Raw genomic sequence first — 18,735 nt, 5'->3', positions numbered from 1 at the left:
AGCCATGATGTTGTTTCATGAGGGCAATATGCATAAATAACCAAAGCCAATGATTGAGGTATGCAAACTGATCTTTCAGGAGGAGCCTCTTGTTCTCATATAGTAAGTTTCAACTAGACAGCATGTAGTTACTGATGGTATCATGGAAATGATGCAGATTGAAAAATCTAAATGGTAGGGGAAAAAGGATTGTGAAAATTTAACAAACAATTAAATTTTGATTTCTATGCATACCATGACATATAGGACTCGATTTATTTAAGTTTAAAGGGACAATAGATAGATTAGTCTGATGTTGTTTCTAAGCAACACATCGATATGTTAGAAAGAAAATCATTGAAAGAATGTTTCTCACACGATATGTTAGTTGATTTGTGGTTAGTTATTTGAGCACTATATGGCATTACGCCTTACATTTGCATTCTTATACATGGTATCAATAAAGAGAAAGACTCCTAGAAGCATTGCAATTGGGTGCTAAAACTTTGACCAATGATGAGAGAGTGAGGAAACCTGAGCTATAGGATAGTATGATTTTCTTTAGGGACTCTTATGTGAGAAAACAAAATTATCTCTTGGACCGCTTTATTAAAAGACTGGACAATGTTACGATTGTGTTTTATGTTTAGACATCGCATCATGGGGCCAATCCTTGGGGTGTAAGAGAGCCGTAGGACCCACAATGATCAACTAGGGGATGCTCTATGTGTATGTAAATCAAGGTGTTAGTCACTTGTATGTGTGGTATACTCCCTCTGTTGGAGTTGGGATGGGAAAGATCATTGGACTAGAAATCGATACAAATGCATGATTTATTTAGATCAATATATAGCTTCCAAATGCTTCGAGCTATGAGGTCATGAGGATGGTTTGGTGAGCATAGGAGGCCCCGACTAAAGCCCTAGAGCTGATGTTGGGCCCATTTTTTATCCCGATAGGTGGTGTGTTTGCCGAGAGTTGGTAATAAGTGGCGGTTCTTGAATCTTGGTTAATTAGGGACCAATTAGTTTATGCCAAAGAGCATTGAAATAGACCCATTATTTTTAAACAAACACCGTCAAGCCGAGATCCAAAGACATGAAAGAGCTGAAAGGGCTAGATGGGGGGTTGAAATCCTTACGAGGTATTTCCCTCAATGTAGTAGCCTAATACCCCTACAAGGGAGAGGTCTTAGCAACCCTAGTGCCATAACCAGTCCGTTAGGAAGAGGATGAAGCTCTAGCCCTCCCCTTCTTCTAGTAAGTCAGTCCACTTTGAGTGGGGGTGTAGTTCCCACCGTTACAAACCCCTATAGCAAATCCAGTTATTGTTATTGCACAACCTATTGCAATCCCTATAGGAATGCAAGATTTGCCAGTCTTAGGTTTTCCTCTACCCATTTTTAATGGGTTGGCAAACTTTGAAAGGAAGTGCTACGATGTGGTATCATGGCTTGGAAGCCAGAACCATAACTATGATAGATCTATTTTGTGCAGCCTTTCGAAGAGATTTTGCCCCGAGAGAGGTGGTCATTATTGGCTACATGTTTTGAATGTGACACGTCAAGAACCCCATGAGAATACTCAAGCTTATACAAAGAAATTGAAAGAGGTGTTTCCCAAATTGCAAAACTCTATTCCTGTTCCACCTACTGCCCAACTACAATACTGTTTACATGGACTAGACTTTAATATCCAAGTGCAATTGAGTAGTTTTCCTTCCCATCCATTGCACGAGCCACCTATGTGTGAAGCCCCTGTCAGGCCACAATTACCAAACTAATAGATCAAGATGAAGAAGCAGTAGCACCCGCTGCCTATGAATCACGGTCACCACAAAACAGACGTATTCTTTTGATGCCTTGATCGACAAAGGTGCTGACCGTAATATCTTGACGCATGACCATTGGACACGCATCGATCAGCCTAAATTACAGCCCACAAACGCTAAACTCAGCCCATTTGGGGGCAACACTTACACTCTCTTAGGAAAATGCAAAGTGGCTGTCTCCGCCGAGTCTAAAAGTATCCCAGCCATCTTTTATGTGTTACCAAACACTAAAGGGGCTAGTGATAAGTCACTACTAGGCCGTACTTTCAAATAGCAGACAAACTGCAATGTGGACTACAACCTAGATCGCATCTATCTTGCTGTAGGCAATGTGTGCATAGTAACTACTTTCAACAAGGGTCATCTACGCCTCCTACAACTGCAGAGCCACCGATAGAGACCCCCACGACCAAGCCTAAGGAGAAGGGCATGGATATCTCACCCCACGCTCCAAATGCTAGAATCAAACCCACCCAAGCCATTCACATTGCCAAAGAGCCCTCGCTTATATGGGTACCAGAACAGCGAGGGCCACCTCTTGGTAAACCGCAGAAACATGCTTCTAAATGCAAAAACTATCAGTCGCAGCCTAAGAGGCATCCCAAATACTATCAACATAGGCGCACTACCATGCCACGATGGATCTCGAAAGATCTCCTGCGAGCACAAGGATACTATGAGGGAAACCCCTGGTTATGGGTGCCTAAGGGTGGACATTCAAGAAGCTCAACTCTGAGCAACCCCACTCTAGCTAGACAGGCTGGCACATGCAAAGCACAAACCGCAAAGAACGCTGAACTAGCACCAGTGATGATTAATGACTCCCAACACATTCATTGTCCCAAGCTGGATGCCCCAGCACCATCCAGGTCGAATAGAATGTAGCATGCCTCCTATGCCACTGAAGTTCACTGCAGCATCTCCAACTGCTCCAGAGTGTAAAGTCCCATTTGTGATGCCAGCAATGGAGTCATCACTATCCAGCCCAATTGCGCCATCACCACCAGCAAGTATTAAGCCTTCGTACGAAAGATGATCTTTCCTTTCAGCGACCAAGGATCTCGTTGAGACCTCAGGGAATGATGTAGTAACATGCATCAAGGAGTTGGATGACACCTTCACCACATTCGCTAGGAGCTATGAGAGGCTTGACCTAGGACTTCTTGACGAACCCCTTGCTTTTGATGTTCGTCCCTTGCCATGCACTTGGGAAGACTACAAGTTTATGACCATCAAATTTTCCAAAATTGCAACCGAATTAATCGCTAATGGCAAAGGAGCAAGTTGTTCTCAGATGACTAGTCACCTCTTACCACAAGCCTGCTCGCTCTACACCTGAATGAGAACTGGAGGAGCTCATGCAGCTTGCCAGCTCTGCTTCTCCATTCTTACAACTGTGGTATGCCTTACAACTCCAATGGGAGGAAAAAGGCAACCGTATCATGACCAACGCTGAGCAAAGGAGGGCAATCAAAACAATTGATCGCAACCCTACTCATGTGGCACCTCTTTCATTTAGAGTTTTGGCCATTGCACACAACATGCACTTAGATGATCAAGTATTGACCCACCCTTACATTGACCAGTTCCTCACGAAAGAGGAGTTCCACATTGCTAGTCGCCTCAACTCCAGAGACATCTTTCATGATGTCTTGACCTACATCACTCAAGCTTTCATACAACCATGCAAACTTGATCGTCATGCCCAGCTTGAATATAACCCTAACCTTTATGCTTGGCTGTTGGCCAAGTAGCTCACCCCACACAGCCCATGCGAGCCTTCCTCCTTAACACTTGGGGAAAAGGGGGGGGGGGGGGAGCGAATGAGAACCAAGTGGCAAACCAAGTGATGTAGCAAGAGGTATAAAGGCTGAAAATGATCAACTGAATTCAAATAGGAAAGAATGCAAGGAGGAAATAGATGTTGGTTGCGAATTGTTTCTAAGTTTCATTCCTCTAAATCAACACGACAAACTATCACATGCATTTTTTCTTGGGTTTTGCTAGATATGAATCAAGTTGCAATGCTAATGTTGACTTGGGTGATAAGAGGCACCTACCATGGCAGGATAGGGTAGACTCCCATTCACGGAAGCAGAGCTGATGAAGTATGGAATCAGCATCGAGACGCATGGATTTAGCCAATTCACATTCAAGCATACCATGAATCTAGATGAAGCCATTTTGGAAGAGCCGGCTGTGAGGGAGCTGGTGGACAAATGTAACCTCCAAAAATACATGGAGAAGGTCAGACATGTAGTAGACTATAGCATGTGCGCGGATTTCTTAAGGAACTTTGATGAAGGACGGAGTTGTGGCACGGTCACAGTGAGGGCGATTGATCAGGAAAGAAGGGTGCAAGTGCCCCTTAACGCAAACATTGTCGAGAGAGCCCTGGGGCTTGTACCCAAGAAAGAAAGACGCCCAAAAAGAGATGTGTATGCCATGCTGGGAGTCAGAAAAGAGGACATGCACACAGTTGATGGAATCAGTCTGGCTGACATTCCAAACCATGTGATGAGGATGCAAGCTAAGATGATCCACGCTCTTTTCTCGGGCCATAGATACAACGCACTCATGAATAGAATCGGCGTGCCATTGCTGGAAAGCATTGCGACAGGAGTTTCGAAAGAGGTGGACTTGAATGGCTTTGTCTAGAAGACTATCAGGAGTTCAGTTGCCCTTCTGGCCCTAGCCGCAACACCAGCTGGTGGGGAATCTCCGGCCTCTACCACACGATCCACAAGAAAGAAACCTGCCACAAAAGCCTCTACAATCAGATACGGAGGTGTCCTCACGGCAATCATTGACAAGGCTATCAAGGATGCCGGTGTGGAGGAAGAGCAAGCTAGGAACTAAAGCTCACCTCACCACGAGGAAGAAGGCTCGAGCAAAAAGATGGCAAGCGACGAAGGAGAGCCTGAAAGACCACCCACTCAAACGGCCGCGAGCCACAGAAGCAAATGAAGACCGACAAGAGCCAGAAAAAGAAGGAGGAGACACTGAGCAAAGAGGAGCAGGCCAAGGTGAAGAGGGCTCGAAGAGAGTCAAGGAGGGTGGAGGAGCAACAACGGAAGAAGGAAGAGGAATAACTCGAAAGAGTTAGAAAAGAGTGAAAAAAGGCAGAAGAGGAAAGGCAAAGAAGGGCGGAGGAGGAAGCCAACGAGCTGAGGTTGAAAGAACTGGCCGAGTTGGCAGAGGCCACTTGCAAATGTGTTGGGGAAACTCATGGAAGAGGAGAGACCAACCCCTTGAGTCCCCACTATGAGGCTGAAGCAAGTGGTAGCGCGGAAGCAGACCTAGTGATCATAGGCAAGGGGAAGTCACTGTTACACCCCCTGCCTTCCTCCTTCGTGCCGGTGCCAACCGACACCACAACTGCCCCGCAACCCACGCCCTCTCTGGACACGGCCCAGCTAATGAGCATGATGCAGATGCTTGTCAGTATAAGGTGGCTAAGATTGTGCCAGAGACTGGAGCGAAAAGACCCGCCACTGCAGATGCTGAGTCCAAGAAAGATCCGAAACGGCAAAAGCTAGAAGCGTCAACCACCACAACTCCTACTCCCATGCCACCTGGTGCGGACTACGACGCTTACGTGGTTGAGCTCCTGGCATAGTTGGATAAAGTAAAGGAAGAGAAGAAGGTGGCCATGTCGGGGCTGGAAAAGGAAAGGGAAACTTTGGGAGCCTTGAGGCTTGAAGTTTCAAGGCAAGGAGCCAAACGAAAAAGGGAGGTGAAAGTGCTGCAAGATCAACTAGAGGCAAAAACGAAAGAAGCCCAAGATAAGGAGAGCCGCCTAAGACAGAGGCTAGAGGACGAAGAGCAAAACCTAGTGGCCGAGTAGCGGAGCTTAAAGTTGCTAGTGCAGCAATATGCTGACGTGGAACAGAGACCAGCTACGCTAGACGGGTATGGACAATTGGCAGCTCAAGAGGGCGAGGCGAGCAAGCGGTATGAGAATACCATAGCAAAGCTATGGTATGAACTCGAGAAACAAGACAAACTGGAGAGAGAGATAGAGTTCATAGCACGGGAAAGGCCGGCAACCCTCGTAGCAGAAGCACAAGGGCGGCAATAGGAGGCACAATGACTGCAAGGTGTGTTGGAGATTGCCAAGGAAGACACAGAGGCCCTCATGGCCATCGCCTTCACGGAACGAAGACTGCACCTTACGGAGATCCAGAGCCATGAACAGCTAGCGCAAGAAAAGTCAAAACTAATCGTTGAGGTAGAACAGAGGTTCAATATTGCAAATCAAGCGAAAGAAATTGCTAAAGAACAGCTGGCTTGGAAATCTAGGGAGTGGCACCAACTCTAGGTCCTAACAAATGAACAGCAGCAGGTGGTAACCACATTAGCAAGTGAGTTGGAAGAGGGAAGGAGGAAGATGGATGAAAGAGCCAACACGTGGGAAGAGAACAACTTTGAAAGAATTAGGCAGTTGACGGAGCGCTTGGCGGTGGCTGACTGCAAGAGAGTGCTTGAGTCCAGGGCCGAAGCAGCCGATGTATGTGCCAATGCACAAAGCCAAGCCTTTCTCATCATAGTGCTACATGTCACCCAAGAAGAGGGCAATGATTCAGTGGTGGAGAGGGTGAGAAGGAAGGTCGATTTGACTACCCGAGAGCTAAGATATGGCCTTCAGGAAACGGGAGCTTCCCACTGGCACAGGAATCACAAAGGAGTAGCGATTCCACTACCTACGTTGTGCCGGCCTCTCCACCGTTGAGCTCAAGGAACTAGGATTCAAAGAACAGGAGCAGCCCACACCATCATCACAAGTGGCCCCAGCAGTGGCCGAGCAGAACGCTGAAGAGGGCCCAAACTTGGAGCAGGATGCTGAAGAAGAACAACGAAGAATCCCCAGTCTGCCTCTACTAGATCTCCCGCCTGAAGAGCCTAGCAATGCCCACATGCCTGAGCACATTGTGGCAGCCAGAAGAAAAAGGCAGGAACTGGCAGAGAACGCACAACGCATAGCACGGTCACTACCCAGACAATTCCCTGACGATCCGGTGCCACTACGAGGGGATCCCAACCCTATCGATTGGCCTCAGAAATTGATCATATGGCATGACCGGGAGTTCTAGACGAGACCATTTGAGCTTTCATTTGCCTATCCATGCTTGCTGGACCATGCATTGCCTCTAGGCATCCTATCCAAGATCACGGACCTGGCCAATGACCTGGCGAACCGATGGATAGAAGAGAGGAGCCTTATAATAACCAGGTGGAGGCAAGAGCCTGCAAATTACTGGCAGGACAAGGTGAACCGGGTTCCCAAATCCGTCCAAGGCTATGAGGCACAGCCGAAGTGGCGGACGAGGATTTGGGATGCCAATTTTGATGCTTGGAATGCCTTATGCAGCTCACTTCCCAAAGAATGTAACGACCCCATCTACATGCCCTACCCCCGTAGGCATGGAGTTGATTATGACCGCACTATTCATGGGGATTTTGACTTTTTTAGAATATATAATGTAAATGCCCAAAATCGCGAGGAATGCCTAGTTTTTAGAGTAGAGGATCTCCTTCCATCCATCAACCACTTCCTTGCGGACTTTTCTTCTTGCTCGGATCTAGCCTTCCTAACCACTTGCAATTATTTTAGGCTTATCAAATTCCTATTAATGGAGAGGTCTACAGCTGAGGAAGCCCACTTCCCCCCCCCCCCCCCCCTCTTTTTTTATATCAACCTAGGAATAGATAGTAGGGCTATGACTAGATTAATGATGAGGGAAACCCTGCTTCCCTCCTTTTGCCTAAAAATTTTAGAGAATATGAATGATACCCGCTTCACAAGGTGTAATCATCCCTTCTTGTCATCCACACCTCTGAAGGCTCGGGACTCTATTAAATAATACCTACAAAGCCACGCCTTTCTATCCCAATGCCTGCGACCACCTCGCGCTTCAACTGAAGGAGATAGGCATTAGCCAAAACGCCTCCTTTGTATGCAATCTTCAAAAAAAAAAAAGAGCACGAAGGCTCACTTTGCTCACCACGGGCATGAAGGCTCACTTTGCTCACCACACCTAGGGTTCACCCCTAGCCCCTCTTCCCACTTCACACTTAGGGCACATCAAGGGAAGGACTTCCAGACCTGTCACCCTAAGTTCTGCACTGCACCTCCAACAACACTCAAACTGGGTCCTCAAGTGTGGGACATTACCCAGGGCATACCCAAGGTTAGACCCATCTCCCAATTCCACTACATAGGCGCTTATACTACACCGTGAGATAGACACACCCCTTAGGGAGTGCACAACTTTCTCTTGCTGGCTATGATCGCAACTCAGTGATGGACCCACCATTGGCATAGCTCTTGGAACCATATGTCCTTCAACTGATTACGGAGCCCCAGTGTTGGCAGTCGCAGAAGGGAAGTTACAACTCTGTGACAAATTGTGAGCATCTGCCTGAAGACCAAAGCACGCCGGAATATCTCCCAATCAGCAAGAATCAACACTCCATCATCTCTCATTCATGGTAGCATCTTTTTGATTATGGTCATCTTCCCACCAATTCCACTTAGTAGCAACCCCAACTACCCTACTGCTCCCCACCCCAGTGCCATGGGATGGCACTCCGCTAGGAGGGGGTAATGTTTACCGCAACACAGAGGATTGAAAAATGGAGCAGAAGTGCGGGAAAAATGGAAGAAGGAGATAACCAAAAAGGCACAGGACAAAGGAAGAAAAAGGCGCCCCGAAGACCCTGAAAATTTGAATGACGACCTCCCCAGAAGGCTTCAGTGTAGCCTCGAGAAAAGAAAAGAGTAAAAGCGTGCCATTAAATATGAAGGTGCTCCCGAACCCTTGTAAAAAGAGCGTCGGGCTCACTCCTATGCAAATTGTATGCATTAGTGGGAATGGGATAAGTAGAACGGTGGGAGATAGGAAAAGAGGGCCTAGGCTAATGGCCGGCCATGTAAAAAGTGGGGATGACCACCCAAAAAGTAGGGCATGTATATAAAGTTCAAAAGTGAATGAGAAGCTCATTCTTGTGTGTGGCCAAAGCTTCTTCTTCTTCCTCTCTTGTTTTTTGCCTTCTTGCTTATACTTGAGTGAGGGAGTGAGGGAGTGTGAGGGAGTGTGTGTGTGAGAGTGAGGGATCGTGGAGAAGAAGCTCCCCATCTTCTCTCTTCATCTTCTCTTCTTCTCTTCTCTTTTCTTCTCTTTTCTTGCACGGCTATGGAGGATGGAGCTTGACGGAGGGGGCTTGAGCTTGCTTGAGCTTGCTAGAAGGATCATGGAGCTACCGGAGTGCAAGAGAGAGGAGGGAACTCGATCAACCATCAAGGTAAGCTCACTACACCCGTAAGGTAGGCATTACGCGTCGGCTATGTGAGAGGTAGCTATGGCCGCTCAGCTTGAAACACTTGATCAATAATCGGTCCGTAGGTCTCGGGGTAGAGCTCCGTAGCTCCCCTCCAATGTCTGCAATTAGTCTGTAGTGAGCTGATTTGATATGCCTATTGGGCCCAACACCTATCTTTGTCACAGGTTTGTCAGTTTTGTATGCATCTTGGATGGTTATGCATTGAGCTTCTTGCTCTATTAGTTGTGCTTGTGCATGGTCTCTTCTCTTTCCCCGAGACCCATTACATGCATGACTTCTAGAACTATGAGATGTCTCTTGCCTAACAGGTTATTGGTTTGACAGTTCTTGGTACCTTCTTACCCCTTGACACTCACTATTGGATGTATCTTGCTACCTAGCAATTGCAATGACATATGTATTAGTGATTGCTTCACTTTGGGACAGTTTTACATACTACTATCATTTATTACAGCAAGTTGAAATCTGCAGATTTTGAGCACTTCTATGAGAGTAATGCTTCCTATTTGATGTTATCTTGATCATATTTGGTGGATAGGTGCTTCTCTTGGTGATATCCACTCTTTCAACCAGTTTTAGTAGTGGTTTTAGTGCATTTTCTGCTAATTACAACAACCTGCAATATTTCTTTTTTTCTTTAATTTGGGACAGTATGGCTGGTCATTTGAAAGACACAGCTCTCTTTAACATTGCCAAGTTGGATGGTACCAACTATGGATACTGGAAGTCCCAGATATGGCAGGTTTTGGTGCAGAAATTACAAATTAAACCCTTGCATTTCAAGGGTGCTAAACCTGAGGATATGGATGATGATGTTTGGATGGAAGTTGATGAGCTATACAATTCTACCATTATCTTGTTACTCTTAGAAGAGGTCCATCATAATGTTGTTGAAGATAAAAATCAGAGTGCATGGGATTTATGGGAGAAGATTTAGGAGCTTAACGCGCAGCAGAGTCCTGCGTCACAGATGTATTGGTTGAAGTAGTTAATGGACCTTTGCATGAAGGAGGGGACATCCCTATCATCTCATTTCAGTCAGTTTCATGCTATCATGAAGAATCTGTTGTCACAGGGTATTGAGTTCAAAGACAACTTGCACCCGTTGTTTCTGCTTGGCACCTTACTTGAATCATGGGATGTTTTCCGTACTACCATATGCACAAACAAGCTTGATGGGCTGAAAATCAAAGATTTTGAGAGTGCTTTATTGACTAAGGAAATCAATAGGAAAAACAATGATACTTCCCACTCTTCACATGCATTGACCGTTAGAGGTGGTAGACATCGCAAGCATGATAATGATCACAAGGGCAGGGACTCTCAGAAGTCTAGGTCCAAGTCTCGTGGTCGCAGTAAGTCTTGTGGACGAAAGTCTAATCTTACCTGTCATTATTGTGGGAAAGTAGGACATATTAGGCCATAGTGCCATAAGATGCGTGATGATAAGCGCAAGGAAAAGGGAAAGAGAAAGTGCAGGAAAAATCTTCTGAGCGCAGCATTGTACCTGCAAAGTCCAGTGTGAAGATAGAAGAGGTTAATGTCATGCAGGCCACTGATTCAGATGAAGATTACATACTTGGAGTTTCTTCATGTGATGCCTTATAGGCTTTTGAGATACATTCTATGTATGCGTAGTGCTGGCTCTTGGATTTGGGTGTGTCATTTCATGTGACACCCTGTAGAGATTGGTTTCATACCTATCATACCATCTCTAGTTCTGTGCATCTTGGTGATGACAGGTCTCTTGACATTGTGGGCATTGGAGATGTTAGGCTGCAGTTTCCTTCTGGCAGTTCTTTTGTTTTGCATGATGTATGCCATGTACCTGGTTGACTCGCTGTCTTATATTAGCTCGATAGCTTGATGATGCAAGGTATTTTGTGCCTTTTGGAGACTCTGCATGGAAGATTACTCGCGGTAGGCTTGTGCTTGCAAGAGGTTCCAAGTCTGGCAACCTCTATCCCTTACTTGTATCTAGAGCTACCTTGGATCATGTTTTCTCTATGGGTTCTATCCCCCATGTATCCCTCTAGCATGCTCATTTGGGGCATATGTCCCTTAAAGGAGTGAAAATGCTCCATACTTTGCAGTATCTTCCACCTTTTGACTCTTCGCATTTTGATTCTTGTGATCATTGTTTGTATGGCAAGCAAACTAGAAATACGCATAAAAAGTCTGGTAAGAAACGCATGGGTGAGCCCTTGGTTCTTGTGCACTTAGATGTATGTGGGCCCATGCCCTGTCAGTCACTCGGTGGGGCAAAGTAATTTGTTACTTTCATAGATGATTACTCATGTAAGGTTTGGGCTTTATCCCATAAAGAGAAAATCCAATGTCTTAGACACATTTCAACATCGGCTTGCATTGGCAAAGAACCAGTCCGTGAAAAGGCTAAAATACCTAAGGTCAAATAATAGGGGTGAGTATGTGTCACACGCTTTTGAGTAGTTTTGTGATGATTAGGGTATTAAGTATCAGTTGGCTGCCCCTTACACCCCACCCTAGAAGGAGCATACAAGCCCCTTACATGCTGATGTTAGGTATTAAGCATACAAGGCTCGATTGGTTGCTAAGGGTTTTAAGCAGGAGCATGGTGTTGACTTTGATGAAGTTTTTTCTTCTGTGGTCAAGATGACCACCCTATGCTTAGTCTTGGCCTTGGTTGTATAGCTTGACCTAGACTTGTACTAGATGGATGTCAAGACTACTTTTTTACATGGGGACTTGCATGATGAGATTTACATGGAGCAGCATAAGGGCTTTGCAGACCCTACTAGGGAACACCTAGTAGGCAAAGCTAAAGAAGAGTCTATATGGCTTGAAACAAGCATCTAGGGAATGGTACCATAAGTTTGATGCATTCATGCAGTCATAGGGCTACATCCGCAGTGCTATGGATTCGTGCTTGTACAGAAGAAAGCCCGTGATGGTTCTTTACTGATTTTGGTACTCTATGTAGATGACATGCTTTTAGCAAGGATAGCTCATGAGAAGCTAGATGCTCTTAAGGCGCATCCATAAAGTCCTTGAGTACTTCTGCATGTAGGATGTTAAGCCTATTGGGTGTCCATTACCTTCTCATGTGAAGGTTTCACAGGCCGATTGTCCGCAGATAGATGTCTGCAGATAGATGAGTAGAGGGCCGAGATGGCCAAGTTTCCTTATGCATCAGCCGTGGGCAGTCTTACGTATGCCATGATAGCCACCCGTCCAGATATTGCTTTTGCTGTTGGGGTTGTGGCACATTACATGGCTACACCTGGCAAGAAACATTGGGATGCCATGAAGGGTATCATGAGGTACTTGAAGGGCACAATAGATATGTGTATTTGCTATGGTAGCCAGGATACAGGAGTCATGGGATACAATGACTCTGATTATGCAAGACATGCAGATAGTAGGAAGTTCACTTCTGGCTATGCGTTCACTTATGCTGGAGGGGCTATCTCTTGGATGTCCAGGGTGCAGAAGTGTACGGCTCTTTCTACTATAGAGACTGTGTATATTGCAATCACAGAGGCTTGCAAGGAGGCTATCTGGTTAGGCCGTTTAATTGCAGACCTTGGTATGACATATGATATGCCTACACTGCATTCGGATTCTATGAGTGCCATTCAGTTGTCCAAGAATCTAGTCTTCCATGCGAAGATGAAACATATTGAGGTGAGGTATCACTTCATTCACGAGGTCACTGAGGACAAGTCTGTTGACCTTGGCAAGATTCTGACTGAGCAGAATCCTACAGACTTGCTCATGAAGAGCCTCACTACAGAGCGCTTTGCCTTCCTCAAGAGATTGATGGGTGTTGGATGAGATGACATCTTTTTCCTCATCCTGTTATACATGTGTACATGTTGTACTATCTTTTCTTTTTTCTCTCTCACTGGGGAAAATTCTCCTTTAAGTGGGAGGTTGTTGGGGGTAAAGGCGCCTTCGCCTAGCCGCTCGTGTATTACTACACTTTACTACACTGACAGTACTTGCCACTGCACATTGCAGGTGGCGGGTGCCCATCATAGTCACTTATTCTTTATTCTTTTAGTGATAGTTTGAATAAAGGAAGGTGCGGCCACACATTGTGGTTGTTGGAGTTCCCACTTTGAGTTTCACTCTCTCTCTTGCTCTTGCTCTCCATCCACCATAGCTCTCACCGCCAAGCTTCTTCCTCATGGGTTCCACTTCCCTTTCAAACTCAAACCGAAGTAGAACAATGCTGTACTTCATTCATAGTGAGTGAGAAACAAGGGGAAGTAGGCTCAGCTCTATTTTCCTAAAATGGAATTGATTAAAGGTCTACACTAAACAATCATGCATTCAACTAATTTCCTAATCAGGCACCTTGAACAAAAACTCTTGACTTACCGAGACCACCCATCCATAGAATGGATCCATCAGGGATCTCGCTCTCCTGCTTTCCTCGGCGTGTGTTTTAGTTTCAATTATCCTAACATATTTATGTTTGACATGAAAAGATAGCTTCCTTAATTAACCATTAATACTAGTTCTTTTATGTAAATTATGGTCACATACACAAAGATAATGTCAAAGAATCCTTTGAAAATAGTTACTAAATAATATATTTATACTATGCCTTCTCAAAGATGCAATACTAACTCAGTATTCCATTCCTTGACCTAGGACTCGTATCCAATCTCAGGTACAATCCACCCTTGTCTAGCATCAAGGCCTTCTAGGAAGTCCATCCTAGCCTCATAGGGGCCAATCGGGCCAATGGATTTACAACCAGAGCCCCCCTAGCACCCTTGTCACCTCCTAGCCTAACATCTCCCCTTATGGAGAGAACTCTTATATCTAGGGTCAGTCAATCCTAATATCCAATGCAGTCAAACAACTCCTTAGCTCTCCTGACACTAACTTTACCATGAGGGCACATGAACTTTGTATAAATACACAAGCAAGTAATCATCTTATTATCAATAACTAGGAAAACATCCATTTTTCATCATCTCAACCAAATAATCACTTTGATTATTCCATAAGATTCAAGCCTATTTATCTTGGATAAGGAAACACTCCCTTTTATAAACAACCATCATTCCTTTCAAAAGAAAAATTCGATAAAAACAAAGTTGAGAGTTGCCTTTAGAGCTGAATTTAAAGTGCAAAAGTGGCATGAGAGCCATAAAAGTGGCATTTTTGGCCAAAAACAGATCAATCATGGATCAAGGAGTTGGAATTTTTCTAGATGCATTTCGACGCTAGGAATCCAACGCAAGTGTCCCTTTATCGATCGGAGTCCGTTTAACCCCCCATTTAATGGCCACAAGGTTTGGCGTTATGAAGCAAATACCTAGGAAAGCCAAAAAGCAAGTGACAGAGGCCAAGGCAATAGATTTCAAAGCCAAGAAATTGTCCATCCAGTTAGATCACAAATCTAAGGTCGTTTGCCCCTACGTTTAGCCTAAAACTACTTGCGATATAGTGTGAACGCATTGGAGTGAACCGATTTTTTGCAAGTTAGAAGTTAATCAAGCTTAGAAGAAGCATAAACTCCAAAAAAATCATGAATGGAGGAGGAGGGGGAAATTGTTTCGGTGACCCCTCAATTTCATTAAAATTTTACATTTTGTGACTCTACATCAGGCTTCATGCTCCTGGGCTTCCATGGGGTTTCATGGTTCAAATGTTGTTCCTATGAAGTTATATTGAATATAATGCTAAATTACGACCCACATAAGCTTCATAAATATAAAAAATCAAAAATATTAATTAATAGTAAAATAAATAATAATAAATCATGAAAAATAGACTTTTTTATGAGAAAAAATAGTTTTTTGCATAAAAAATCACTATAAATTAGGTATATATGTGTGGATGTATGGTGAATGTATATTGTGATTTTTCCACTCGCTTGGACATTACCTTTGTAGAGAGAGCACTAGGCAAGTAGATACATGTCAAACCCTAGCAAAAAGCATTGGAAAGTAGTGAAAGGAAACTTGAGGTACTTGAGTGGTACATGAGATATGTGATACTCTTTGGGAGAAGAAGTAGTGGTGTACTTTGATATACAGATGCAGACTATGTAGCAAATGTTAGCACCAAAAAGTTGAAAGGTGAGAAGGATCGAAGCTTGCACGCAAGAGCTATGGGGGGAGAGCAAGAGCAAGAAAGAGAGAGACAAGAAATGGAAACTCCAACAACCACAATGTGTGGCCGGGCCTTCCTTTATTTAAACTGTCACTAAAAGAATAAAGAATAAGTGATTGTGACAGGCGCTCGCCATCTGCAGTGTGCAGTGGTGGGTACTATCAGTGTAGTAATATATGAGCGACTAGGTGGAGGCGCCTTTACCCCCAACAACCTCCCACTTAAAGGCGAATCTGCCCCAGTGGGAGAGAGAAAAAAAGAAAAGACATTACAACATGTGCACGTGTATAGCAGGATGAGGAAAAAGACGTCATCTCATCCAATGCCCATCAATCTCCTGAGGAAGGCAAAGCGCAAATGAAGTGATACCTCACCTCAATATGTTTTGTCTTAGCATGGAAGACCGGATTCTTGGCCAACTGAATGGCACTCATAGAATCCGAATGCAGTGTAGGCATAGCATCTATCATACCAAGGTCTGCAATTAGACGGCCTAACCAGATAGCCTCTTTGCAAGCCTCTGTGGCTGCAATATACTCGGCCTCTATAGTGGAAAGGGCCATACACTTCTACACCCTGGACATCCAAGAGATAGCCCCTCCAGCATAAGTGAACACATAGCCAGAAGTGGACTTCATACTATATGCATGTCCTGCATAATCAGAGTTAGTGTACCCCACGACTCATGTATCCTAGCTGCCATAAAAAAGACACATATCTATTGTGCCCTTCAGGTTCCTCATGATACCCTTCACGACATCCCAATGTTTCTTGCCAGGTGTAGCCATATAACATGCCACAACCCCAACTACAAAAGCTATATCTAGACGGGTGGCTATTATGGCATACATAAGACTGCCCATGGCTGATGCATAGGGAATCTTGGCCATCTTCACCCTCTACTCATCTGTCTCTGCAGAGAATTGGCATGTGAAAACTTCACACATGAGAAGGTAATGGAAAGCCAATAGGCTTAACATCTTGCATGCAGAAGCGCTCAATGACTTTATGAATGTACTCCCTCTGTGTGGCAGATAGAGTGATCCCTGAGACCGATCGTGTGTAATGCGCATACAAAGTATATGAGAGGCCTATCCCAGATCTTTCATCTCAAAGCTCTTTTTGAGCTGAGCCTTAAGAGCATCTAGCTCCTCATGAGCTGTCCCTGCTAAAAGCATGTCATCCACATAGAGTACCAAAATTAGTAAAGAACCGTCACGGGTTTTCTTCGTGTACAAGCACGGATCCATAGCACTGCGACTGTAGTCCTGTGACTGCATGAATGCATCAAACTTATGGTGCCATTCCCTAGGTGCCTATTTTAAGACATATGGACTCTTCTTTATTTTGCACACTAGGTGTTCCCTACCAGGGTCTGCAAAGCCCTTAGACTGCTCCATGTAAATCTCATCATGCAAGTCCCCATGTAAAAAAGCGGTCTTGATATCCATCTGGTACAAGTCCAAGTCAAGTTGTGCAACCAAGGCCAAGACTAAGCGTAGGGTGGTGATCTTGACCACAGGAGAAAAAACTTCATCAAAGTCAACACCATGCTTCTACTTAAAACCCTTAGCAACCAATCGAGCCTTATATGCCAGCTTGGGGTGTCCAGGGGTACTTTTCAACTTGTACACCCACTTGCGTGGCAAAGCCTTCTTACCCTGAGGTAAGGAAACCAAATCCCAAGTGTGATTCTTATGCAATGAGTCAAGCTCAGACTGCATAGCCCTCTCCCAAGAGTGACAATCACCCCTGCGCATAGCCTCATCATAAGTGAGAGGCTCTCCTACATTTGTAATTAGAACATAATCCATAGAGGGTGCAAAATGTTCAGGAGGTCATCTAACTCTAGTAGAGCGCCTTAATCTAAGCTATGTTACTTGACTAACATCCTCCCTAGCATCAACATGTCTAATATCTAGGCGATGAGCATCAGGTGATGCAGCACGCTCTCTAGCTAGCCGTGGAGCGGGCTGAATGGGAGCAGGTGGCTTCTCCTGAAAGATAACTCTACGTAGCTCAACCACTTTGTTAGGCTGCATATGCATTTTATCCTCATGAAAGATGACATCATGACTGTAGATCACTTTCCATGCCTGCGGATCCCATAGATGGTACCCATGCATCTCCGTAGCCAATGAAAATGCATTTGACACTTTTAGGATCCAACTTATTGCGTTTATCCTTGGGTATATGGCAGAATGCCTCACATCCAAAGACACACAAATGATCATAAGAGGGAGGCTTGCCTGCCCATACCTCCTCTACAACCTGAAAGTCTATGCCACTGCTAGGCGACCTGTTAATGAGATGCACTGTAGTAGTAACTACCTCAGCCCAAAAGTGCTGTGGTAAGCCAGCCTGGCTAAGCATGCTATGGACCCTTTCTTGAATGGTCCTGTTCATGAGTTCAACCATACCATTCTGGGGTGGGGTGTAAGGGGTGGTCAACTGATGCTTAATACCCCGCTCATCACAAAACTGCTCAAAAGAACGTGATACATACTCACCCCCATTATCTAACCTTCGGCATTTGAGCCTTTTCCCAGATTGGTTCTCTGCCAATGCAAGCCAACGTTGAAATATGTCTAAGACATCATATTTTCTCTTTATGGGATAAGCCCAAACCTTACGTGAGTAATCATCTATCAAAGTAACAAAGTACTTTGCCCCACCAAGTGACTAACAAGGCGTGGGCCCACATACATCTGAGTGCACAAGAGCCAAGGGCTCACCCATGCGCTTCTTACGAGACTTTTAATGCTTATTTCTAGTTTGCCTGCCATACAAGCAATGATTGCAAGGATCAAAATGCAAAGAGTCAAAAGGCGGAAGATAGTGCAAAGCACGAAGCATTTTCAGTCCTTTAAGAGACATATGCACCCCAAACGAGCATGCCAAAGGGATGCATGGGGAATAGAACCCACAGAAAAAACATGATCCAATGTAGCTCCAGATACAAGTAAGGGATAGAGACTTCCAGACTTGGCACCTCTTGCAAGTACAAGCCTGCCACGAGTAATCTTCCATGTAGATTCTCCAAAAGGCATAAAATACCCTGCATCATCAAGCTGTCCAGCTGACATAAGGCTACGTGTCAACGTAGGTACATGGCGTACATCATGTAAAACTAACATCTCCAATGCCCACAATATCAAGAGACCTGTCATCACCAAGGTGCACAGAACCGGACATAGTATGATAGGTATGAAACCAATCTCTACAGGGGGTCACATGAAATGACACATCCGAATCCAACAACCAGCATTGAGCATACATAGAGTGTATCTCAGAAGTCTGTGAGGCATCACATGAAGAAGCTGCAAGTATGTAATCGTCATCTGAAATCAGTGACCTGCGTGACATTAACCTCTTCTATCTTCTGTGAAATATGCGGGATCTAGAGCATGGCAGATGTGGAAGCTATGGAGGTTGAAAGAGGAAAAAGAAACTCATGAAGACATTGAC

General features: G+C 44.8%; 1 pseudogene; it reads left to right on the top strand.

Moving 5' to 3' along the window:
* The first annotated feature begins 5,947 nt into the window (after positions 1-5,947).
* The window catches only part of LOC148024330 (uncharacterized), a 101,302-nt pseudogene continuing 88,514 nt past the window's right edge, over positions 5,948-18,735 (top strand).

The sequence above is a fragment of the Lygodium microphyllum genome, chromosome 15 (assembly GCF_053477565.2).
Source record: "Lygodium microphyllum isolate KBCC chromosome 15, Lygodium_microphyllum_v1.1.10, whole genome shotgun sequence".
NCBI classification, from domain to species: domain Eukaryota; kingdom Viridiplantae; phylum Streptophyta; class Polypodiopsida; order Schizaeales; family Lygodiaceae; genus Lygodium; species Lygodium microphyllum.
Note: the sequence above shows the minus strand (reverse complement) of the source record. Positions and strands in the feature narration are given on the sequence as shown.